Raw genomic sequence first — 27,601 nt, 5'->3', positions numbered from 1 at the left:
TACATGGTTTCTGGGCCAGGAAATTCCAGGTAGGAATAGAGGAGCCCTGACTGGATAAAAAGGACAGCTAAAGATAACCCCGTAAATTGAAAGAGTAGTGGTATCAGCCTTTCAGAAGCAAAGGTTGATGAGAGTATTCTTGTGGACCTTTCAATCTCAATGCCCTGTCCAGCTGGACTATTGTCCCAGGACTGATTTTTAGAATTAAATTATTCCACTTTTCTGCTCTATCCATACACTAGCACTATGGGATAAAATAACTAAGGAAGATTTGTAAAAAAAAAAATAAAGAAAATTTGTAAAAAAAAAAAAAAAAAAAAAAATAAAAAAAATTAATCCTGCTTTAAAAGAACTACAAATTTTAATATTATAGTCCCAGAATCAAGAACTTTCGAGTTAGGGTTAATTTAGTCTAATTGAAGTACTACTATCATATAATACCAGTTTCATAAAATACTACTAATATGCCCTCCAATAATTTAGTAGCGTTAACAACATCTGGAGCAATCGCTCACTATAAAGTTTTTTGATGTATTAGAGGACTTGGTAGGATCTTTTCCTATGTGTGATTGTTGAAGCACCAAATCCAGCTGATGCTGACACAAACATATTTTGAAACCTGGAGGCCTAACACAAAACCAGCCAAGGTCATGGTCCAGGTGTTTAAGACACAGGACTTGCCAAACAAAGTACTTGGAGCCAGAATCAGAGCAAAAGCAGTTCAATCTGTTTGCAGTACTTCAGTGTCTCTTTTACAGGTTTTCTGATTTTTTATTATTTGATTCCTCAAATTCAGTGCAGAAGCAAGACTTGCACAATTTCCATTGAACACCTTCCTGAAAACAAGAACCAGTATCTTGAAGAATGCACCAAAGCTTACCATAAGAGTCATACCGAGGCATGATTTTTCATTAAGATGTTCCATAAATATGCTATAAATAGCAAAAAAAGAACACAAATAATATAAAACCAAACAAACTAACCCCCCCCCCCCCAAAAAAAAAAAAAATCCCAGCAATGGGAAACTGATCCCATCTGTATTTAAGTTAGCAGAAAGTTTGCCAGACAATTCCAGGGAAATCTAGATTTAATCTGTCCCATGAAAGGTCAGTCCTGAATTACAAAAGATAATTCAATAAACACTATGGACATGAGAAAATGCAAATGAAAACCAGGGAAACCCATACACTGGTGTCATCTTTACAGGTGTTATTCTGGAAATAGGTCAAGAACAGGAAGACATTGATTCAAGCTAACTACGTTCACTAAAAGACAGTGTAGGTATCCTGAACTGTAATAGGCACCATTCAGCCACTGAAGTGATGGGGTTTAAACCCCCAGCCCTGAACGAGGGTTGACACATGAATGATGTCCACAACCAGGCAAGAAAGACCTTACTGATTGGTTTCCATTGAGTGTCTGGCCAGCCTTGGGTGGAAACCAATTAAGAGATCACCAGGTGCCCCTCCCTCAGCATTAACATCAGATGTCCTGCCTCCACGTTAACAACATAAAAACTGGCTCTGCTAGTAGTGGCGTTTGGCTTTCTTATGTGGTAGCTGTGCTGTGTGGACTCCCTTGTTGCTGGAGGGCCTCTGTTCAGCTGCCTCATGTGGGGAGAGCCTCCAGTGGTGGTTGGCTATCAATACAACTGGGAAGCAGAGGAAGGCACAATGGTGTTTGGCCATACAGTTGGTGCTTGACTAATCGTCTGTGTCCTTGGTCAGTTTGTCCCTGTCTCCACTCTATCCAGTGTTGTCGGTGAGTTTGTGGGCATTTTCATTCTAGTGGTGGTTGGCCACCTTGGACCCTTGGTGTTTGATTTAAGATTGGAGGTAAGAGTGTGGCTGGTCTGCTGTTCATTGATGATAATATCATTTATGGGGCAAGTGGTCAGCAAAAGTGCCACCCACCTGTCAGCTGATAACACAATTTGTAATTTGTGGTGTTTGCTCCTTTGAGGTGGCTTCTTCCAGTCAGTAACAGTATAATTTAAGAGCTGATGGGTGGATAGGGACATAAGCACAGCACACACATCAGAAATTCCCTTCAAAATCAATCCCCAAAAGCATTTAAGTGGCTGTATGCTCTCCAGAGCCAGAGGCTTTTTCACCTGTGTAATTATAATTGCTCTAAACAGAGCTGCATCACTAGTAATGTATGTGGTATATGAAGATGGAAAATTTTGAAACATCTGAACTGCTGTTTAATTTCTGATACTCAGATTAAAACTCCTCTATGGTATGGACAATCTCCTGCTGTATTTATGCAGTGCCTAGGAAAACAGAAGGGAGTGGAGAGAAGACTGAGTCTGTGATGACTTCTCTGGGTCTATTTCAGTGAGAATTTCTGCCTCTATTTTTGTTGCTCCTACATCTAATGAGGGTGACTCAGACTGCTGAAAAAAATCCTAGAATAAAACTGGTTATCCATGGTACTTTTCCATATATAGGTAGGATATTAATATGATCCAAGTTTTTATAAACTCCTCTGAGTAAAGAGGTAGCATGTAGAGTGGCTGCATGGAATCAGGATTAGCCACAGGAGCTGCCTCCATATGCTGCTTTTCCCAGGGCCCTGTAAATCTGGGGCTAAACAAGAAGTAGCTATCATCTCTTCACAGTGGATGTACAGTGATGGTGAGAGCTGAGAAAGCCTTGAACCTTCTTTGTGCTGTTGCACTAGTGTAAGCAGATTTCATGTTGGATTGCAGTCAGTGTCCCAGGTAACTTGTTCAGGATCAAAAAAACCTTCAGCTTTCACACTCAGACTCCCTTGTTTGGTACTGTGAAAGTGGGTTGCCACTCCATGTTACAGAAGGTGGAAAGAGTGGGTGAAATCCAGCCTTGCAAACTCCTCCATGCCTTCTGCTGATGTCTTATGAAGAGAGCTTTGCTGAAGGGGTGCAGCAGTCATTTGCAGCCCCAAAGAAATGAGATCTCATCCTATGGAGCAGGCAAGGCTTCTTAGGCCTAAGCCTTTCAGCTTAATACAGATGGCTTCAAGAATTATACCAATAAATCCAAATGCTTGCAATCTCCTCTCACCCTACTACCTCCTCCTTCGGAGCATGCTGTCTTTGCCAGCAGTGTGAAAATACACACCTCAAAGTCACATTAGTAGTTCTACTGATTTCATAATTGTTGCAGGAGTGGTAATCATCTCTCTTGCAGATCATGAAATGTCTGAGTAGCACTATATGATTGAGAAGACTGCAGCATTCAACAAGCTCATGAGCCTCAGATTTTCTTAAGTCCTTTCAGTTTTACTTGTGCCTGTCTCTATTTCAGATGATATTGCATTTTTAGTTTTGACTGGATGGGTTACTGAGGTGAGATTCATCGACAGTTGTAGTATTGTTTCACCAGATTATCCCTAGCCCTGTCCACTTCTCCCTTGTTCTAAGTTTTTACATGGTAATTATACTACAAGAGGCTGTATTGTTAGTGAGGTTCAGAATGTGTATGCAATTCTTTGGATATTATTTGCATGGGTGTGTGTAAGCAATGGTTAGATGCTTGCTCACAGATCTTGGCACTGTCATATGATTACAGGGTTGACAAGATTCCTAATGAGAGAGTTAGCTACTCAACCTTTTTTTGCCTGAATTATGTCACGGCAAAAACACATGATGCAGTTGACAAGCTGGCAGGAAGGGATGCCATCCACAGGGACCTTGGCAACTTGAGAGGTGGGCCTTTGTAAACTTCATGAAGTTCAAAGCCATGTGTGAGGTCTTGCAACTGGGTTGGGGTAATCCCAAACAGGAATGCAGTCCGGGCGATGAGAGGATTGAGAGCAGCCCTGCAAAAAAGGACTTGGGGGTACTGGTGGATGAAAAACTGAATATGAGCCAGCAATGTGTGCTCACAGCCCAGAAAGCCAGTCACAACCTAGACTGCATCAAAAGAAGTGTGACAAGCAGGACGATGGAGGTGATTCTTGCTCTCTACTCCACTCTTGTGATACCCCACCTGGGGTACTGTGTTCAGCTCTGGGGTCTCCAATGTAAGAAAGATATGGACCTGCTCGAGTGAGTCCAGAAGAGGGCCATGAAAATGACCAGGGGGCTGCAGTACCTCCAATATAAGGACAGGCTGAGAGAGTTGAAGTTGTTCAGCCTGGAGAAGAGGAGGGTCCCAGGAGACCTTATTGTGGTCTTCCAGTACTTAAGGGGTGCCTACAGGAAGTATGGGGAGGGACTCTCTATTGGGGAGTGTAGTGATAGGAGGAGAGATAACGGTTTTAAACTGAAATAGGTGCATTTAGATTATCTGTTAGGAAGAAATTCTTTACTATGAGGGTAGTGAGGCATAGGAACAGGTTGTCCAGAGAAGCTGTGGGTGCCCCCTTCCTGGAAGTGTTCAAGGATGGATAGGTCTTTGAGCAATCTGATCTTAGGTGTCCCTTCCCATGGCAGCGGGGTTGGAAACACAGTTTTTAAGGTCCCATCCAATGCAAACTATTCTATGAAAAACAAGAAAATTCCTTTGCACCAAGGTATTTTCTCTCGTAACTACAGCAATTTTACCCTACTATATAGTTTTTCCAGTCAATGGAAGACATTTGCTCCTGCATGGATGCAGCTGCCAGAAAGAAACAATGATACATGGATGTCCAGGAGAAGTCTTTAAATCCTAACAGAACATGCCCAGGAAATACCAATCAATTCATATAGCAACTGATCATCTTCACCCTTAAAATCAAGTGAACAGCTGTGCACTGTCTCTTCTTCCAGAAATGAGTCCAGATCCCTTTTGACCTGGTGTGCACTATTCATTTCTATTGTAGATTTTGGCACTTTGCTTCATACTTTTAATTATACCCTCTGAGCAATGAAAGTCATCCTGAATAGTTTACAGTCCGTGCCTCATCTGCAAGCTGTAACCTCTTTCTTTGGAATTAGCAACAAGTCACACAACATTTTATTTGAAACAATCCATTCCTTTTCTGGTGTATACTGTACTGTATTTCCTGAAAATTCCTATCCCTTCCAGCTGCAGTAGAACTTCACTCTCCATTGACTTGAACTCAATGCAGTCGTTTACTCCATGGTTCCTAGGTTTTTAGGACCTGAAAAAGCAATTGCATTGTCTGGCCTAACTTCCCATAAAATTAAGCCCAAAAAATTTAATTTAGTTACTGCAATGCAAAGCCTAATACATTGCACTGACTGGAATGTATATTATTCTATTTTTACTAAAATGTAATATGAAATGCATCTGTCATGATTATTTTCCTCAATTTCATATTCCCTGTACATGTCTGTAAGCATCTCCACAAGGTATTGGACAATGAAAATCACACCAGAATGGTCAAATGGCTGCAAAATTTCCTGATCAGTTTTCATCTGTCCTTATGCATAATGATTTAATTGTCTCCTAGTTCAGGTTTCAGTAGTATGTAATTTCTAGAACAGAAAATGAAATAGTTACATGATAAATATTATACCATCTACAGAGGTTGGAAGAGCTAATTTTCAATACTTTCAGATGGATATTGATTTTCTGAGTCTTTCGTTAAGTAATTTGCTGTATGTTGATGAAAATAATAACCTTCAGATGGCAGAAAACATGAAAATATTCACTTCTAGAGGGTGAAAAAAAAATTTAAATAGTTCCAGAATGGGTAAAAGATATCTGAGTTGCTTCTGAGGAGGAGTTTCATGTCTCTCATCTGAGACTTTACACAGTGAACAGCATTTACAAGTGTGACAGCTTCGGATTCTTGGGCTGACACTGCAGATGTCATGAAAAATTGCAGAATGGCTTTCGAAAAGCCATCTCTGAGTGAGATATCTTCCTAAAAATGCAGAGACAGTTTATGCTGAAGACCAAATTAAAATAAAAGAATGATCACTCCTTGTCCTGTATTTAGATCACAGTTCTCAAGTATCCAGCTTGAGTGAGAGAAACAAGTCAGAAGAAAGCAAGCAAAAGCTGGTTCGTGTAGAACTTGGTATTTTTGCAATATTTGCCGTAGAATTAGAACATAAAATATTCTTCATCCTCCCCTATCTCCCACTCCCAGGATCTATGTCCTACTTTTCCCTAAGAAATGAATGCTTAGATTTCTGTTGAAGTTTGGTTTTAAAAGCCTATTCCATTTTAAAGCATTTTCAATGCTTGAGAAAGTTGTTCCAACCATCTGCAACTTTGTAGATTGTCTCCAGCACAATTTAATAAACAGAACTGCAGTATGAAAAACCGCTTAAATCTATAGGAGAAGTAAATACACCATTCCAGCTGAGGGACCCAGACAGCCTATCGGTATGATCAAGTAAGTGTATTGCACAACCTATTTCTTTATCTGAAAGACATGCTTGTCCTAATCTATTTAGGAACTTAGAGTGAGTAGGCAGTATTTTGGTATTGATGAGGGCATAAAAATCTTTACAGTTCTCTAAGCAAAGCTGTAGACATCTGACACAGCAGTGGCTTAGTCATGCAGTATTAGAACATTTTCTTCCCTGGAGGAAGCATCAAAGACAACATAATCCCATACAAAGATTTTGTAGAACAATCATTCGCAGTCCTGTTGGTTTTCTTCTTTTCTAGTACTGATATGAACCAGTCCCTAAATTATTATCATGTAATTAAAAGAAATGTAAAGAATTAAACAATGTTAAATTATTACAGATTGACTCTTGCCCTTTCTCCGACTTGTTGTAAACTCTGTTATGCAACAAAGTAGTGACATAAATAGGATATAGGCCCTTGTTATCTTTTTGGAAGAAGTTATAGTGTATTCAAAAGATTTTTGGTATGTGTGTTACTTTATCTTCATTATAAAAACAACTTGGATGTGGGCTCTGGGGAAAATTTATAGCCTCTCCATGACACAATTAAATTACAAATGTCTCATTAGAGACTGCAAGTATACCTCAGATAATGACTCTAAAGCATTCATCTAAAAGCTCATTTCCAGGATGTTTTTCTTTTGAACTTGTTGTACTTGAGAATTGTACAAACTTTTATGAATACGTTTTTAAGGGGCACTGTCCTTTAGGGCACACCATAAATACTACTATGCTTGGAGAAAACGTTGCTCAAAGCCCATAGAGGAGAATAAGGATAGAGACTGAAGGGAATCATAAAATCAAGCAAACTAGCTAAGCCCAGTTTTGAAAACTTTTGTCAAGCTTATGATCAAGAGAAAGAAGTCTTGAATATACACATACTTTACCCATTAGAAACTATAATTAGACCACAATATCAGATGATGAAACAAGTATAACAAGAGAATATACTTGCTGTGATTCACTTCATAAAGCAAGTTGGAGACAACAGTTATTGCTGGTACTGACCAAGACTGATACTAAGATTTACAAAGGTCCCCCTTTGGTGAATGCTTTTTTATGTTTTTGCTTTTTGACTTTGGTACCAATAACTCATTTGATTTCTGAAAAAGTAAATATTAATGAATTGGAAGTTAACTTTTATGCCAGCTCTGACATTATGTAATGAGTCTCAATATCTAACTGGACAGATTTAGATTACTTGTTTGTTTCGGTTCTTTAGTTCTTACAAAATAAAACAAAGTTGTATTATTCTATCTTTCATGAATCCCAGGAAATGGATAAATCACATCAGTGCATCTTTCATATCAAAGCTCAAGAAAGAATTTCTAGTATTTTTCATGCAAACATCCCTTTTACAAAAACTGATGCCTTTTTTGTAAAGAATGAACTACTGTTTAATGTTAAGTAGCGGTAACCTACCTAAACGTAGTTTGCTTTTGAGACTGCACTGGTGAGGGAAGACATCGGTCTAACACCTCTGCTCCCTTCCTCCTCAAAGACTTGAGCCCAGTTGCAGTGTATTTCTATTAACTCCCAGACAGAAAACCTAGCAGTCAACAAGCATGTAAAAGAGCCTTCTCCCTCAGTCTTCCAAACAAGTGATCCCCCTTTATTTTTGTCACGGTCTCATGAGGTACAAACAGAAGAGTGTTTGGCTCTACTCCTGCTTCTTACTTTCTTAATCTGGATGATCATGCACAGTTCCCACTTTGGAAGAATTGGTTGTAGTGCAATCTATGTTATCATTCACTTCTTGAAAGTGACAAATTAATGTGAGGAACACTACGTATTGAAAAAAATCCTGCCAGGGCACATGTAACTGTTAAGATTTTGATGTCTTAATTTTGTTTGAAATTTTCCCTGAGTTCATACATGTATCAGAACTCATGGGCTGGAAATTTTAGGCAAATTTCCTACTGTTAACTACATGTATCAGTTATTTTCTACAGAGCTATTAACTGTACCTGTGAAAGAACAGACACCGCTTTTTATAGTGGCTTATGACCTCTACTTTTCCTCTATCCTTTCTATTTCCAGGACCACAACAGGACAAAAATGTTCAACCAATGTGCCAGAAGAGAGCATCATCATTGCTAAACTTATCCTGAGTGTGTAGATACGACAATAGAAACTCAGAATACAGGTATGTGAGAGTGAGGAAATAATTCACGAATAGCTAATATACAGCACTCCCCCATCCACTAACTGTTCACTGTTGGTGTACTCAAGCCCACATGGCTATGGAGAAGAGCTAGCACATATGACCATTATAATCTCAGAAATCAGTAGGCAAGTGGAAGGAAAGAAAGGTATTCCAGTCTCATAGTTATCTGTGAGACTGGTACATGAATGCTGGAAGTCAGCAATACTATATAGTTTTCTCTTAAGAAAAAGATAGCATTTCCTCCCCGACATCTGGTAATTCCAAGAGAGGCTGCATGTGCTGTATCAGATTGTGGCTAGTGGTGACAAGTGTGATATAGCAGTAGGCTTTATTAAGGAAGGTAGGAATGTTTAGAAGTGTTAAGTAGGCCAAAAAGGTATTTCAAATATCCAAAGGCAATCTAAGAGAAATGGCCTTTGGATGCTTCAGAGCAGGTACTCCAAACAGCTCAGTATCTAACGGCTCCTTCTTGAGCACTTAATGGCAAAGCTGGGCTCTCAAGAGTGTTAAGCTCCACAGCCTGACCACTGTGATTAGGAGCCTAGCCAAGCTGGAAGCAGGACTTTAATTTTTCAGCCCTGGTTTTCTTTGCAAGTTCAATCTTGAAATCTCAAGGAAATCTTTTCTGCATTTGTGTTGTTAAAAAAACCTGCACTGTTTCCTGGAAGTACAGCAGGTCTTACACTATAACAGTAGATAGCTAGTGTTCCTGTGGATAAGGTCTTTCACTATAAGTAAAATTAAATGAGGAGAGTGTTACCTGTACCACCCATGGCCATCTGATTACCTGAATATTGTATTTGAATATTCAGATACAAGCAAAAGGTCATCATTTAAGTAAAGGATTTACACAGCTCTAAGTGAAAACATTCTTCTGGAATGAATATGATCCTGAAGTTTAGAAATCTTCAGGCTATTCTCTAAACAGAGATGTGGGAAACTATTACTGTTTATGTTAACTATTCCCATGTGGATCTTTAGGTCTACATGGAATATGAATGGCAATCTCTTGTAAAATCCCTATTGGAGCTGTCAACACTTTTTCTATGAAGCATCCCAGATACAAAGAGGAGTGGAACAAGCATGTGGGTGGGACATACCTGTTTCCTTAGGAATTGCTGAGCTCTTTGGTGGCAGACAGGCTTTCCTGAGGCTACAAAGATATCAAAGTCATTAAAGTGATTTTTTTCCTAGGGAAGAAAGTGATACACCCTTCATTATTACCAGATTTGTGAAACAGGGTCTTCAGCAGAACTACTCCTGTTTTAGAGCAGAGGAATTTGAGACTAAAAGGATGGTTCTGTGCCACGGAGTGACTCCCTCTTCTCACAAGCACATCTCCTGCAGTCAGTGCACGCACTTAGCAGGCTCCACCTTGAGCCTTCTCATTTTCATCTGCTGCCTTCATGGAAACCTGACCCTGAAACTTCTTTCTGCCTTGAAACCTAAATTAACTCCTGGACTGTTTATAACCACTTCTCCTTGTGACAGTACTTTCTGTTTAAACTTCTACTCTTCCTAGTACTTCTTATCTTCCTCCTCAGTGTACATGTGGAAAGCAACCTTGTTCTCCCTCAGGTTTCATTGTATTGCTGAACTGTGTCAACCTCTTCTAGTCTCTTTTTCTAAGACAGGATCCCCAGTTGGTCCTTTGGTAGGCCTGCTCAATGAGCATTTAATCACTCTATGAGCTCTTCTCTGCTTTTATGCCCTGCATGTGAGTCTGGTCACAGATAGTTTAAAAAAAAAAAAATAAATCAAAGTACACCAGAGGATCTCCTGCCACTATCTTGGAGAAGGCTGGTCCTTACCAGAAACAGTTCAATCAATAAACTGCAAGATTGCATTCTCATGGTCAAGACCCCATTACAATTTCCACAGTATTTTTTTCATTCTTCTATTATTTCCAGATGATGAGATCTGACTTTATTGCTTATAGCACTTACACAATTAAGTGAGAGGTGAATCAGGGCCAGGTTGTTTGCCAAAAAACAAGTAAAACCCAAACACTTCACGTCACTGTTTATTTTCACACTCCTCTTGAAGAAATATCTAGGTCAGCTACACCAGACTTTGACTTCAGGATGCCTTAGATAAGATTCATGCTCAAGGTACCCTGTTTATACCTTTTTGAATTATTTCTCCAGAATTATTTGTAGCCAAAGTATACTTACCAGTAAGAATTAAAAGCTAAGATTAAAAGTTCTCTGTATATGGAGAAAAGAAATGGTAGTTATACTGTGCATAACTGGTCACAATAACTGAGACAGTAACTTTATTTTACACCTATACAAAGAAAAGTTATTTATTTTATAGAGCTGCAGTGAAAATGTTACTCCCTTGAAATCAGTGGTAAAATTTCACCCTGGGTTCAAAAGGCCAGAATTTTTTTCATAGTCTGATTTACTATTTTGCTGCATCAGCTGTATGCCAGGGTAACTTTACTGAAGTCACTGGAAGTCCCTTGGCATGAAAGCAGTAAAATCAGGAAAAAAATCTAACTACAGAGAATCATAATAATTTTTACTTGAATAAAAGGAATATAATAGAGGGATAAGTTTTGGTAAACATCAATTAACTAACATTCTCAGCTGGTTTGCTAGACAGTTACATACTGCTATAAAAGCCAAATATAAATATATTTCATCTATTCATACCAATTTATAAAACTGGAATCTTGCATAGACAAAACAGGGAAACTGCAAAGACTTACATCACTACTAAATTAGTTTCTATTTTAAAAGTGCTCCATGCGTTTTAGACCAAAAGCCAAATTCTGCCCTTTGATATACACATGCAAATTCCATTAAAGTAGCTGAACTGCATATTCATACTTGTGGGAATGATTTGGCTCTTTAAAGGCAATTCTATGAGAATTGACTGCAAGGCCTGCTCAAGAATTTGCCAGTAAAAATGTTTTTGGGTTTGTTTTTGTTTGTTTGTTTTTATTTTGTTGCCAGATTGACAACAACCTGTTGATGTGTCAGAAATAAACAATTCTGCACAAACATATATAGCGTGTCTGACAAATATCACACTTCTGGTCAAGGAAAAAGAGAAAGTTAATGTCCATAGCATGGCCAAAAAGCACTTATGCCAAACTGAGGGCTAGCATTCATATTTATGCTTTCCCAGACATACTCCTTTCTCTTTTAGTCCATGATGAATCCCTTGACTGGAATAAGTCATCATCAGTCTCCCTCACTGGAGCTATTTCACATAGTTCTATAAATTCAATATTAATTGGGCAAAGAGGCTGGCCAATCATCACTTCTCCACCTGGTAGCTTCGTGTTCCTGTCAGGAAAAGCAATTACTTGAACTCCTCCTCCCTTCCAGGGGATTGTTTTCTTAACAGACACTGTTGTCCTTGATTGAACAAGGCATTAACTCATCCAACACCTTCATGAAAGGATTAATGAGAAAATTTTTGACTCATCAGAAATGGTCATAAGATGGGATGTTTGTTTTCCTGCAAAGTCCATTCACTGCCATAAAAATACTGATGAAATAGTACTTGATTTTGGTTTTACTTTGAAATTTGAAAATGCATGTTTTTGTCTATAACAAAAGCTTTTGATGTATCTGCTTCACATCTCTCATAGTAATTTCAGAAATTAATACTTCATTAAGCACTCAGCTTTCAAGGTACTTGGGTATAGAAACTAAGTGGCAAACTTTTGACATGCATACATACGCATGGTCATACGACCAACAGCCAGAGAGACATCATGCTTCTGCTGTGCTGTTTGCCAAAGCAGCTGTCAACTTAGATGGGGGGACGAGTTGAGAAGAGAGGAATTTACACTAATAATGCATATTACGGATGGCTTATCTGGCTGGCCTTTGGAAGGCAACATGATAGAGTAAAACAACTTGACAGAAGTGTGGCCAGCAGGAAGCGATCTAAGTCCATCTGCATCTTAGGGAGTGAGGATAATACAATGCCTACATGTCAGTCCTGCTTAGTCCTTTCAGTGGGACTTTTCCAGTGTGCGAGCCCCAGGGTGGTGATTTCATGCCCTCATAGGTGGGAATCCCCTTGAGGGAAGTGCAGCAGAGTTTGTTATGAGATATGAATATCATTGCACATTGCAATACTTCTCTGACGTGAGAGATCCTGGTGCAATCACACATGCCTCCCATTTCCCAGTTCTGGCAGCTCAGAAAGGAATTCTCAGACCCTGTGAGCCGCTTTTGCTAAATGATAAACAGAGGGGACAGGGCTTATGAGTTGAAAAAGCTTTGTGCTAGCTCTTTGCATAAGCTGAATTTCATTTCATGCCATTAAAAGTAGCACTGGTGACTTTTGACCACCATTAACCCCTCTAGGAGTCACTCCTTAACTGGTTTTTGACAAATCCTCAATGCTTGTAAATGAAGTTCAAATTAAACATTTTTCCCCTCTATTTTTTTTCAAAACTATCCTGCTGCTCTGGGGTGGTGGAGCTGCTTTCTTGTACTTTGACGTTCTCTTTTTCCCCTTTCCTTCCTTTGCCCTTTCCTTCCTTTGCCCGTCTAGCTGAAGTCCACAGCCTATAGGGAACTGCTTTCCATTCAGCTGGGCCTCTTTCTATCTTATCATATAATATTAGCTTGCACTCCATTTATACCACATAGAGCCTTAGAAACTCTCATAGCTTTTAACCTGTCATGTAGATTAAGAGCTCATTAAATTTCATTCTACCTTCAGCATGATGGTGTTACCTAAAGCTAAAGATCTTGGGGCAACACAGTCAGTACTGATACATAACAAAAGCAGAGGGATCTTTCATCATATGGCTGTTTGTGACTTCATTTGCGGAAATAGAATTTACTGTCTGGTAGATACAGTTCAGTCTGGTCTGCATTTCTGCATGTGCCCTGTCTGTATGAAGCATGACTTGCATTTCCCCCCATGAACTGATTGCATGACCTACATTTCTGAATTTGAAAGAACGTGGCAATGCTCATAGATTAAACACGGATATTTGAGGATCAGTAAAGAGTGTGTATGTGTGTACATACACAGACATACATACACATGTATATATTTGCCTTATAAATATGTACAGGATGAATGAGCATGAATAAATACAGGAATAATGTTTACTTACTTTTTTTTTTTTCTGGCACTTCTTACATATTTGCAGAAAAATCTGTTCTGAGAGGAATAGCTGCAACCAAAAGGGGAATGCACTCTTCTCCTGCTTCAGTATTTGCAGCACAGTAACAGGTATAGGTGACTATTTCCAGAGACCAGGAATTTTTGGTGTGAGCACTGTGTATGCAGTGTAAAAGGCCAGAACTTTCCTGCAGCAAGAACTCTAGAGTTTACAAGATAAAATGCTGTTTCTCCAGTTTTATTGGTAAGAAACAGAAATACCAAATGACTTGTTCTCAGTCACATAGGAGATCAATAACAAACTCCAGTTACAGCCAATACCTCTGCTACTAGGCCTGTCTAAGTTCTGCTGTCCTGGAAACATTTATAGTCCCCTTTCACAGATACAGAAAATCCTGAGAAACAAAAAGAAGAAAAACAACAACAACAACAACAACAACAAAAAACCCACACCACCAACTCAGTCGTACACAGCACACATCCCTCAAGAATGTGAGCATTTCACAACAGTTTTGTGTTTGTGTTAATACCAAGCCCCTTACCTGAGACGTAGCCCACTGCTGATGTACAATTGGGAAGCAGAGTGAAAGAGTGAGCCCTGGAGCTGCCCGTGCCATCTGAGGGAGTACAAAATTTGAATGCAAGTTTTCCTCAGGTTTGGCCACGTGCTGTAGCATTTGGTTCATCCCTTCCCAGCTGGGAATTTAGATAATTATCCAGAAATCCTTATCAGGGCATTACAAGACCTCCTTATGAGAGAGCAGCAATTAGCAAACACTCTGATGAATTTCTGACTGATTTTCTTTCACTTTTAAAATTACTCTTGGTGTTCCAAAGCATTAGGCCACGTGAAATCCTATCCTTTTCCTCTGTAAAGTACACCTTGTTGGGTTGAGGGACTTATTTAGGAAGCGGGAAGGGTGAAAAAGGAAGAGGAGCAATGCCAGCTCTTCCCAGTGCTCAATGCGATCCCTTTGGTGGTAGAGGTGGGAAGGACTTCTTCCCCTCTCAACCTGACCACTCCAACCCCTTTCTCCTTCTCCTCTGCCTGCCTGCCTGGCATCAGTGGCCTTTGGACTCAGCAGGATAAGGCTCTTCCCTCCACCAAGCCCAGATAGCCACTCAAAGGACTTCCCCGTGTCACGTCTGTTGCAAACTCTGCCATGCTTTTCCTGTGCCTGCACAGCATCTCAGCTCATTAGGAAGACATGAGATAGCAGAAGGCCCGATATGGAATGTTTCGGATCCCTCGAGTCCAGGAGATCCTCCTTCCCGTACCACACATGGGACCCTTAACTTTAACCCAGCCGTGCCTTTTGTCTGAAAGGGAGAGACTATTTATGAGGAGTCATACAAAATAAACACAAAGAGTTCACCATAAAATATGACAACCACTTTAAATAATGTTGACTTAATTAAACTTTAAACTTTATTTATATATTTTATGGCCGTAGTGTGAGCTCTTCTCGGATGTTTACTTCAGTGAAAAATCCATCATGTGAGGGCCTTGAAAGGAATTAATCCCCTTACCCCTGGCACAGAACTCAGCTCCAACAATTCAGATCTAAATATTTAGTGATGGATGATACATGTTTATAGAACAGAGGGCAGCATGACATTTAAATGGGATCCGGGGTTGCTATAGTGAGCGGACGTTGTTGAAAAGAAACTGGAAGCTGAAGCCATGCCAGTTATCGGAAGCTGATAAGTCAGCCCCTTTTTGCCTCATTTTTCCCTTCCGTCTATCCCTTCTGGGTTTTCAAAGGCTTCTTCACAGAGGGTTACGAGCAATTTTCAGAAGGAACAGTTCTGCTGACTCTTGTACATTTGGTAGTGCATCCCATGGTTAAACTAATAGCCTCATTGGGTGTCAGCCAAAGGTTACAGGCCTCTCAAAATATTCTTGGAAAAAAAAAAGAGTTTATCACTGAACTGAAGTTTCTCATTAGTAACCCTGTGTTGTCTAATCTGTGAAATTACATGATTAACTCTTTTGCAGAGACAGCTTCAGCCAGAGTTTGCAATCCCACAGGAAGTTATTAAAAGTATCACCAAGATAATTTCCCTGCTTTGTACTTGGCCCTTTAGGGTAAAGGAAATACATCATTAGATGAGTACTTTATAATAAAGCTATAGATCACTAACAATTATTAAATGGCTGTCAAGAATGATTATTATTTTAAAAGTTGAGCACTATGCAATTTGAAAAACAAATAAAAAACCTTGAAAGAAATTACTTCCTTTGTTTTTGTATAGAAATTAGAAACATGCTTCCCCCCCATTCTCTTTGAAGTGATAATTGGAATATAATCTTTCTCTGTACACAGCCTTCTTACCTTCAGCATTTCTTTCTGCAAGTCTAAAAATACTCTTGCAGAAAGCAGCCACTCGCTATTGAGAGGATATTCCTCGCTGACCTCAGAGGATAGCAGGCTCTTTTTGCATGTGCTGAGAGTGACACCTTAATGCATGAGCCCTGAACCCATGATGCTCCAAGTCCATGAAGCAGAGGTGGTGATCTTCACCCAGAAGCAATCCTTGCTTTTGGTGAAAGTTGAACTCAGGGCTGTTTGGGACACAGAAAACCCTCCCATCATGTATTTTAGATGAAGTCACTTGCAGATGTTTTCCATGATTTGTTGCATTTGGTTTTGGCTTTCTAATGAGTTCCTCCCAGATCAATGGGTGGTTTAGTTTACGTCTTTTGGGAGGAGAGGTAATAGTTCAGCTCTTTATTAGCTTCCCCAGTTAGTTACCCGGGAATTTTTTTTTTTTTTTTTAACCATTAGTGAAAAAGTGGAGTGGTGAGAAGTGAAGAAGTCGACACTGGAAATGCCTGCAAAGTCAGACTATGAGCCTCAGCTGGTGACAGTTACCTGTAGGGATGGCTGTGGAGCATCTGGTTGGATTGTGCAAAACAGAAATAGTTGTGAGAGGTTTGACAGAGATGAAGCGCATGAAAGCAAGACCTACTTGTTAGTCCCCAAATCATATCCAGCCAAACAATTTTGCATGATGGGGTTAAAATATAATCCAGCAGAAAACTTAGCTGGAATTTGAAAAAAAAAAAATCATCTGTGCATCCGGAAAAGGAAGATTGCTGACAGACACCTGTAAGAAAGCTTATTTGTGTTCCTGAGAGAAAGCCAGAGCTTTCAAACAAGTTGGTTCTAGGAATCAGCCACTCAGCCCTAAAAGACAGCCCTAAAGTGCACCGTAGCACTGTAGGCCGATCCTTGCAGGACACCTCTTGTGATTTCATCACATTACAGCGCCTTAATATGACTAATGCTCCCATTTGGTACAGTCTAGGAGTTAAGAAACAGTGCTTTGAATCAGAAGAGCTGCATAAATGTGCTACCAGGTCAAGAGATTTGCTCTTTCTAGACTGCCTTTTTTCTTTTTCTGATAACTTCTTCTTGACCTTTTAATAAGCCACAATCTCCTAGGAGAGAAGTCAGTTGACTGTATAAACACAATACATGTTTATATATTTTCAAATTAAGTGCAGTTTCTTCACTAATAAAGGTGCAGAAAGGTCCTCTTTCTAAGGAAGAGCATAGAACTACCTTGTGGCTCACTGACCTTTTTCATTCTGTAACACTTGCACTGGTTACAGCCAATAAACCTCTTCAAGAATTCTGAATAAAATTCACTCAGATATGCTAATTCTTTTTTTTTGAAAAGTGATCTGAGAATGGACTGGATTAATCCTTAATCCTCTTAATGCTTAACTTAAGATCTACATGTCTAACTTTTCAAAAAGCTTAAAATGGGGAGAAGAGTTCGTGTAAATTGATATATACATATGATAATAGTCCTCCTATTTTAGTTCTAGTTTCTAAAAATAATATGACTGGAAGCCATTCTGACATTCAAGATAGAACAACTCAGTCTCTGCAACCTCTCGTGATCTGTAAGTGACAGAGAAATATTTCTTTACTGTATTTTGTAGTAAAGCAAAAGAAGACCTATAAAATTTTCCATAATGTTTGTTAACCAATTAAAAAGAGACAGCCTATTCTTTACTCAAAAACATCAGACACAAAAGGTTCTAGTACATATTCAGGCTCATGGTACTTAAATAAATGCTACTTAAACCTTTTGAGGTTTGTTTATTACCAGTGTAAGACCTAAGTCTTACATGAGGTCCGAAAACTCTTGAAGACCCATAGCGAAAAAGTTTGCTATGGGATCTGCAAAAGGTAGCTATGAAAAGTAAACCTATAGCCAAATAGGAATAGTTTAAGCTGTCTATGCATATATATATATTTCCATGGAAAAACTTTCAGGTGTCCACAAAAGGGAAAACATTGAAAATATTGATATATGTGCTACATGTACACCTTCTGAACAGAAAAGCATACAAAAGCCACAAATGTTAATATAAAATCTGTAACTCATGTCTTATGTTACTTTGAACTGTGATTTTCTAACATAGATGTCTTAATATGTAGAAGTTAACCAAGCATGTACTCTAGAGCTGATCAGGAAAGCAGTATCAGCACATTTCTGACTTGAGATACTTATGGGGAGTACCATATTCTTCCTGAAGTTTCAAATTCTCAGGAGATGTATTCTGGAGGATATTATGAGCAAACAGTGATTCATACAGTTATAAATATCTGAAACTGTATGTGACAGAATCAGTTGAACCGGTTAAATCATCAATAAAATGCCAGTTCTTGCAGAGATGGGTTTGCCATCATCACGTGGAATGGTGAGCACCTAATTTTGCCATTCATTTCTGCTGTGCATGGGGTATCTCCAGGAGATGTGTGAATGTTCCTTTCGTTTTACTGTGAATTATACCTTTACAACTCTGGGAGCAGCTGTCATTTGGTTTTCATTTGAAAATCAGCTTGTCACAGATGAGAACTGAGTAATATACTCCTTTCTGCAGTATTGACTCATTTTCCTTCTCGCACTATAGATTTTTCTTATTTCTGTAATCCAAGAAAGAGATTACTTTTTACACATAGCAAATATAACTCCAGCATATGATCAGAGTTGTATTTTAAATCATTACTGTTCCTTTTTCATAAGTCTTGTATAACTGTCATAGAATCACAGAATGTTAGGGGTTGGAAGAGACCTCCAGAGATCATCCTTTCTTTAAATACAGTATATAGCCTTATGAATTTTAAATTGCTTTTGTTGGTTGCCATTCCATTTTGAGAGATGTTGGCCCTGGATACTTTTGTCCTAAATTCAATTTTATCAGCCAGTGAAAGCTCATGCTTTGCATGTACTCGTGACATTTGCAAAAAGTGATAGTATCTGTTTCTTCTGCTGGAAATGGAGGAGGGAAGCTTTCCTCTGACAGGGATGGATGTTTTCAAGTGCATCTCCTTTCCTTGGCGATGACTGACTGTTCCGCATCACTGGAGGCAGCAGGAACCCAGAAGATACCAGCTGAGGGTCAGCCTCCCTTATTCTAACCACACTGCTTCAGGTAAAGGTGAAAATGTAATCACACCAAAGGCTCATTCCCTGAACTGTTAACATCCTTGCTCCCAGAGAGGTAGGAGTGGAGAGCCTTTATTCTCTACTGGTGGGCACTCAGCACTTTATAATGCCATAATTTGAGTGAGACATCAAAGACAAAGAGCAGTGGAGGAGGAAGACGCAAAGAAATAACAGCTTGAACAGATGTGCAAAGAAAACCCTTTACCAAGTACTTCTTTTACACTCTTTGATTTTGCAGGCTATCCATTTTTTAAAACAAAAATATCAGTTTATCAGTTGCATTTTGTTGCCAAATTAGAAAATCAAATCACACAAAGTATTATCATCACTTGTATTCATATTTGCAATTATACTAACACTTCAAATGTGGGGAAAATCCATTATTCATAATACTGTGTTTTAGTTGGTAGAGCACCAGAATCACAGATGATTAGTGATAGCTGATGAAATGAACTTTCTCTAAAGTTCAAGGGGTCTTGCGTTATATAAAATTGAATTTCTAAAATCAGTGCCTTTGATGTCTTCCCAGTACAAATATTTTACTCACAATTAAGTACTTCGGACAAAAGTCTAGGAGAAGGGGGAGAGAGAAAGGGGAGGGGAGATGTGGTTAAAGGCAATCCTCAGCAGTACAACTTAAAAATATGACTATGATTTCTCAATAGCTGCTACTGACTTTCCGGTTTACATGAATTTGCCAAATGTATTTTCTTTGGGTCAGATCTTACTTGTCTTGCTCACACAAGTATTCTTACTGACTACCCCTGAGAATAAAGCAATCCAAATTTTGTTTACTCTTTCTGTTTTGCTAACTCCTTTAGGATCAGTTCAAATAAACTAGGGTCCTATGTTACTGGATCTGTTAACGGGCTGTGAAACTAATGCTCATGTTAGCTAAAATTTTTCAGGGGAAAGACTTATGTTATTTTCCTTGGTTCTTTCAGAACAAAAACAAGAAATGAAGAAACATTTGTCTGCTTTTACAGGGGAAGCTCTGATACGCATGGGCCAGGCTAATTGGCACACTGTGATTAGCCCAGCTCTAAACAGATGCTGCCTCTGCAGTTCCTGCCACTTCTGCTGCTATAATTTCGTTTGGAGTTTCATACATATTTTCCCCACTTTTGTTTAGTCTTTCATCAGATTTTTCATTTTTAGTGCAAAAGCCAACAGTCATCTATCTGAAGGCTAAGTCTTTATGCTGACAGCCACAAAGCTGCAATAAATTGAGCTTTTGCAAATCTCAGCAGTGATACAGCCTCACATGGCACTGAACAGTTATCACTTGCATTTATACCTGAATTTGTATGTATACCTCCCTGTGTACTTGTATTATTAAAGCTCTTTTTTCTGCCTATGTAGGCTCTATTTCACACATGACACTAGTCTCAGACAGTTAGGGCTATACTACTAAATCTATTTGGGGTAAAAAAAAGAGTTTGTAAGGACATAATGTATAGCCTTCATTGCAAAGTAAACTAGGAGCAAGCATGATGGATGAGTTCGCATGTACGACTGCATAAAGCTGGGACTCCAGTCAGCAGAGAGCTGGGTTGTGATTCCTGAGACGTGGGTACTGTCTCTAGTCCTTCTGGCAGACTCCTTGGGGAGGCTGGGTAAGTGGCTCCCCACATTGTTTTAAATCTTACTTTGCATGGAGCTTGGACTCTCTCTCACTCTATAAGCCTAAGGTCATACGACGATGTAATTTTTTCCCCTCAGTATCACTGTCTTCTGTCCAATGCATTGTACAGTGTTTGCAGCCCCTGCTGATTCTTTACTAAAAGCTTTTGAATTTTTCCTAAACTTTGGTTGTTTTCCATTGGTTATAAAAACTCATTAGCAGGAACTTTTAGTCCTTTGGTAGATACAATGGTGAACTGGTTAGGACATCAATTTATATTCAAGGATATTCATCACTACCTGCAGTTTGATCAGATCAAGGACTTTGACCTTTACTTGAACATTCTGCCTTGCCCTTGCCTCCCTTGGCTAGTGAGCAGGTCTGCTGCAGACAAGTGAATGTCTGGAAGAGGGCTTCTTTTCCCTGGGTGGTAGGAAGTTTCCTCTTAATGTCACAGAAACAGCCACATGGACATTGTCAAAATCTCACAAAACCTGTCCTGCAGAAAAATTAGTTCAGCTCCCAATCTTTTGCCTGCAGAGCTGTTACTAAGCTTTGGGCAAAAGAGTTTTCAGTCTATAAACAAAAAGGTTAACCTGCTCATCTTAGCTCGCTTGTGTAAACAGATCAGTTCACCAGAGAAGTGATGCAGGTTTCAGTAAGAAACAGGGCACCCTCTGCATGTCTGGAACAGATCCTGCCTTGCTGCCCTGCTCCCCAGTGAGCAAGAGACAAAGCCCTTGAGATGCCTCCTCCTTTACGTCACCTGATGCACAGTGGGAAAGGAGAAAAGGGACTCCCTAGGGGTGTCTCTGGATCAGTAGGTACCAACTGACTAATGGCGAGGTAGAGCAACAACCTCAGAGTACTTGGCTTTCAGCACACTCAGAGGGAAATGGTCACAGAAGATGGAAGAGGGGGAGTACCTGTTGCCAAATGGCTGTGATTGCAGCAGTGGCAAACTTCCAGGGAAACGTAGCCTCAGTTCTGTTTTATCAGGATCCTTTGTAAATTGCTATTAAGAAGTATTTTTCAACAATCTCATTTTTATTAGCCGTTTGTGCCCATTATAGTTTTTTAGTTGCTAGTTTGTTATGGCTGTAACATAAATAAAGTTCTAAAAATGTCTCATTTGAGGAATTGCAGATCTGGGCATGCCATTTAGACACAGATAAAAGCAGATGTAAAGGGCTTTCTTTGTAATGGGTCTATTTTATATTTAATAGAACTGTCATATAAACCTATACTACCATTTAAAATGCAGTTTCTAGGCTATAAAATAAACACCATTTCTAATATTGCTGTTGGCTTGCACCTATGAGATTAATTTCATTAAAAGCTCTCTAAGGCATTTACGTGGGGTTACCATATGATTTACAATCTAGGAGCCACCTCAGGCAAGAAATGTGTTTCTCTCCCACCTCAGAAACCAGTTCTTCAAAAACATTAATGATACCTGCAGGATCACCCATCCAAGCTGGACTAGTATGAACAGCAGTGTAGTGATGGTGGAGACTGGCACACCTTCTATGGCAGGAGCTCTGACAGGTCCAAATGTCTCCTTCAGGAAGAGTAAGCCTGAGGAATACTTTGGTATTTGGTTCTCTTTACTGAAGTTTCTAAGAGAAATGTTGCCACAAAAAGAAATGTACCTGGCTCAGGTGTCTGTGAGAGGTAAGGCAGGACTGCCTGTGCTGGGATTAGCTTGCTTCCTTGCTTGAGTTGGGATGAATGACCCTCTGGAGGAGCTCACTAGTCTTCTTTGATAATAGAAATAGGCATCCAGGTGAGATGGCTAAAATAAGGTGGAAGCACTGGAACCCAAGTTCTGCATTACGGATCTATTGCAAAGCTCTGAGACCACTTACAGACTTTGCCTCTCATGTGGTTCCCAGTTTCATCCCAGGATGAGATGCACTTTTTCTACTGGATTTGTGATTCAGAAATCCTAAAGCAATGAGGATACTTAGATCCCTTTGGACCCCAGTGTCCTTCTGAGCCAGAGCAAGAACGTGCAGTTCCTTCTCTTTTAACTTCTGCTGTTAATGTTTCCTTAAGCCTTCCAGGGGAGGATGTGTGGGGAAGAGGAGAAGCAATCTGTATCCCCAGTCTTTGTGGATTGCCCTGGCTGATCCCCAAAAGCTGTGAGCTGGCATAAACTGACACCATGCTGCTTGTCACTACCCAGGAGCAAGCAAATACCTACAGTGAGCCACACCTCTAAGTTGCTGTCTCCTATGGGGACAGCCCACCTCTTTGCTGGCCTTAGGGGGGAGTGTTTCTGTTACCAGAGGTGAACCTGTGCACCCACTGTGAAAGTTCCTGGGATCTTGAACTCTGTCTATGGCTGCTTATAGCTTTATCAGACTTTAACTGGCTGTACTGTTATTTTCCATGCCTCAAGTGGATCTTTCTTTGTTTAACAGAGGAAAATACCTCAGCCATTTCTGATCTAGGCATAGAGGGGAAAAAAATATATTGTTTCATTCTTTCTTTCTTTTCTTTGATGTTGGCAACCTCATCTCCAAATGCTCCCATGCTTTCCAGAAGGCACTTCAGACTTGGTAGGGAAGGGGTCCTTTGTGCTGATTGGGTGTCATACCATTTTCTCTTTTGACTTAAATCTAACCAGATTCTGTTGCGTTGACAAATCCAACTAAGTGTACTGAATAGAGACTTTAATTTTAGCAGCTAAAATTTTTCAGAAATCCATTCTCACTAAGTATTCTTGAACTCTTCACAGCAAAATGGTCTCATACAGACCAGGTGACCCATGCACCTTGCTCAGTAATACCAGGAAATTGCCCAGTAATTCTGCTCCGTGTGACCTGAGCTGCAGATGGGGTCCAGATCTGCAGAGTGGCACTTGGTGTCTCAGGTTCTCAGGAAAGAAGAGAAAGGAGTGTCTAGCAGGAGGGAAGCTGTTGACAGGAGAAGAGGACTTCAGTGCCTGAGGCAGAACCCAAGCGAACTGAGGTTTACTATTCTACAGCCTTAGATAAATATTTCTGAAACCCACTGGCAAGGCTTTTGTCTCATCATCTGGTAATAGTGGTCCACAAGGAAAATAAAAAGCAACAAGTTCTGTCTGGTCCTCTCTTAACACAAATATCTTAAGTATACACAGTGAAAGTAGTCTCCAAAAAGCAGACACATATCAAACTATATTGGTCTCAGTGTGGTGTTCCAGCAGTTTTGCTGTTTGAAGTAGGAATGCCTCCTTACTTGAACTTTATAAAAAGATTTTAAAAATTGTTACTGTGTCAAGCAGTCAGAAGGTAGAAAATACTAGAAGTAAGGTAGACCCTGAAACTTCAGTTAGGTTTCCCTGTGCTTGTACCTTGTAACAAGTTTCTAAATAGGTGGTAGTGTTTTGGCAAGGCTTTCTGAGGAAACAAGACTGGTGGGCAAGTGCTATGTGTGTGTCCATCTGTCTATGCAGGGCAATTACCACATAAATTTCCAGTCCTTTGGTTTATTTGAGCTATATTTGAGTTGGGGACAGTACCCCTGAGATATTAGCTTCACACACATTTTGTGGAAGCATGTGACTTCTGCCTTAGCCTCTAGCACATGGTTGCTTTAGGAGACACCACAGGTCTAACTACAGGTGGGCTTAAAAATTTCAGTCAGAGGGAACTCAACTGTGACAGATTAAAAAAAAAGGCAGAAAAAATAGAACTTGGGTATTTCACACTATGCCCTGAAGATGACTGGAAACTCATGAGTTTAATTCTCTGGGGCCTCAGTTCCCTATCTGTCCATTAGGCCCTGTCACTGAATAGGACTCTTGCACAAAAATAAATTAATATTTGTGGGACAATAAACAATCAAGACAATAAACATTTAAGTTAATTCATGAGGGAAGACACAGGGGGAAATTAATCATTATTTCTTTGTAAGAGTATTCTGTGTATTCAGATGTGCAGATAAATAGTTAAAAAACCAATCACTTAACCTTAGACACTTCACAGAAGCACATATGTTAGGATCCAAGCTGTTTTCAGCTCCCTTTACAGTAGGTGAGGATCTCAAGTGGCTAGAGTCATCCTCCGGAGATATGTTTCTTCTCCAGCTACAGAAGGAGCCTATCATGACCAGGCACCTCTCTGAAGTGCTTGAAGTGGGTGCGATGAGCTCAGGAGGCAGCAGCTGCTCTCCAGGCTCTTCTAATGTCCCACAGTTGTATGGGAAAAGCCTGGGCAGTGGTGCTTGCTACCAAGCCAGACAGAGGCAGAAAGGGTTTCCAGCAGTGGTATCCTTTAACCTTTTATCTTGTGAAGGATCTTCTAATGCCATTTTTTTACAAGTGTTATTTATATTAAGTTCCTGAAATCCTCCAGCTTGGTCACGCCAAGCACTGAACAGAGTCATGAATAATCTTTCCATCATAGACAGTGGTGTATAATTCTGAATCCGTATTTGGACTAAGAATCTTCATCAAAAATGGCCTACATTTTGCACATCAAGCACCATGAAGGCTCAGAAAACTTAGTGTCAGGATCTTTACAAAACCGGGTCACTTTTGTTAACAATTGTATATGTCAGGAAAAGAAGCATGTGCCATAGTTTTGGCATATCCTTAAGACACGCTGAAGTTAATACACTATTAAGAGCCTTGCTTGAGGCCTGACATAGGACTGCCTGGCAAATAGAAGAAATCTTGTGGAGGCCAGGAGCAGTCACGAAAACTGGGGGGGTTGTAATGACTTCCTTACGACCCAGCTCCAAACTGCACTGAGTGGAGCTCTGGCACAGGAAAGAGTCTGGCCTATGGCGTATAAGTACATAACAAATGAGCAAGTCACAGCGAAGGCAGAGATGAAGTGTTTCACACAGCATGGCTATAGTTTTAAGCTGTCTCTAGGCTATGAAGGCAAGCCATCATACTTTGGTTCAGGTTCTCAAAATTGTTTTAGTGCCATAAAGGTGCGTTTTGGGGTGGTTTTTTTTGTTTGTTTGTTTGTTTGTTTTTTTTGTTTGTGCTTTTTTGTTTGTTTTTGTTTTTGTTTCAAATTTTTTTTTTTTTTTAAATGAAAGCCCATATTCTGGAGCTGCCTTCTGAAGATAAATAGAGCCAAGAGGGTTAGCGCTTTTCAACAAAATTGTTAATAAGTGGCCATCACTACATGGATAAATGTAGTTTTGGACGGAAAGCAAAGTATAATTCATTTAAAATTAATAGGTTAATCTTTAAATTGATTAATAAACTTCAAAAACAGTCTGTACATTAGATTTTTCTAAAACCTACATGAAAGCCCATTTTCTGTCTAAAGAGATCCAGAATACAACTGCCAGCAGGACTAAAGTAACATTTATAAAAGGCCAAGTTTTAAAGCAATTACAAATTAAAACTGGGTTCTTGAGGATTGCATGAATTGCATGCCATATTAAAAAAAATGAAGTTTGCAGATTAATGGAGTTAGGGTGTTTAATTTCCACTTGTCAGCAATAGAAAACCTAGATTCAGATATCTGCTGCACGCCTCACCAGCATGTCCAGGGAGGGAAGATGATTCAGGGAATACACTTCAAAATGCTATGACCAGGCTGAAAATGATGGCTGGGTACAGATGGCATGCAGTTCAGCTGGCAGATGTCTGGTATACTTCAGTATGGAAGGAGAGGATATGTGTAAAAGGAAGGCTGGTGGTCGGTTCCTCTGTATAAGAAAACATGAATTGAAAGAATATGTCATGTCTTTTAGTTCTGGCTGAAAGAGCATCAAGGGGATATGACGCTCCACTGAGCATCCAGAAATTTCTAACAGCCTGTGGGGAAAAAAAAAAATTGATTGACTTAGTCTGGCTGGGAGATTGCAAGAAAGAATCATGATGAGAACACAAACTGGAGAAAGCTGCATATCTGTAGCAGAAGCTCAGCAGCAACGGTTATCTACAGCAGCAAGAAGAACAAGTCGAGATACTTCACTTATAGCTTTTGGACTTTGTCAGGTCCTGTGTGCTGAGACATGCCACTGCAGGGCCAGGGATCCAGCTGCTCCACTGGGGACTTTACTTTGGTCCCCCTCTGCCTTGCCACTCCATGTCTCCTTACTGTGGAAAATTGGCATGCAGATGGGAGACTACAAGGGCAGGGCTGATGCTGCCCAAGCCTTGCCATCCTAGCTGGGAAAAAAACTGCCAGAACATGGACCTTGTCCTTGAACTTAGAACTGACCCAGTAACACACAAATAGCTGAACAGAGCCACAGAAAGCAAAAGTGTGTGTCATCCAGTATTCTAGATGCCAAACAACTGAGACCTCTGACATGCCAGCAAGTTACTCAGTTTTGCTATCTGGTGGCTGGACAAGAAAATAATTCAATGAGAGAAAATTATAATGGACCAGGTAACTTTGGGGAGCATATTTACAGGTCTTCACCCTAGCAAGCCAAAGCTGCACAATACATTTCCAGCCTCTACCAGTTAAGGCAGAGGTGATAACTGAAGCCTATGTGGCAGGAGTGGTTGAAGCTTTGGGTCAGAAAGGGAATAACCCAACAAAGAGATCAGCCAGGCAGCATGTGTCTGTCCACGGCACTGCCAGTCAGTCTGCTGAGGAACATAGCTAGGAGGATATCCAGATCATGAAGCCCCTCAAAAATCTCTCAGCTTTTCCCTCAGCTCCCCCAGACTAATGTCGGCTCGGTAGCAGAGGCTGCCGTGGGGTCACCATGGGATCACTTAGGAAGGAAAGGACCTCAGGAAGGCTCTGGTCTCACCTGTTGCTCAGAGCTGGCTCAGACGAGATGCAGGCTGGGCTGATGGGTCTGCTCAGAACACAGAAAGTCTGTTTCCTTCTAGATGGAGGACATGCAAAGTGCTCTCACCAAGGAAGGCTGTGGATGGTCTGGACAAGAGGAAAGCACAGGCACCAGCTGGCAAGGGGTTGCTGATGATTGATCTGGTAAATTCAGGGGGAAACAGAATTGCAACCTA

The sequence above is a fragment of the Merops nubicus genome, unplaced genomic scaffold (assembly GCF_000691845.1).
Source record: "Merops nubicus isolate BGI_N331 unplaced genomic scaffold, ASM69184v1 scaffold6518, whole genome shotgun sequence".
Classification (NCBI taxonomy): Eukaryota; Metazoa; Chordata; class Aves; order Coraciiformes; family Meropidae; genus Merops; species Merops nubicus.
The sequence above is the reverse complement of the archived record's forward strand: the minus strand, read 5'-3'. Positions refer to the sequence as shown.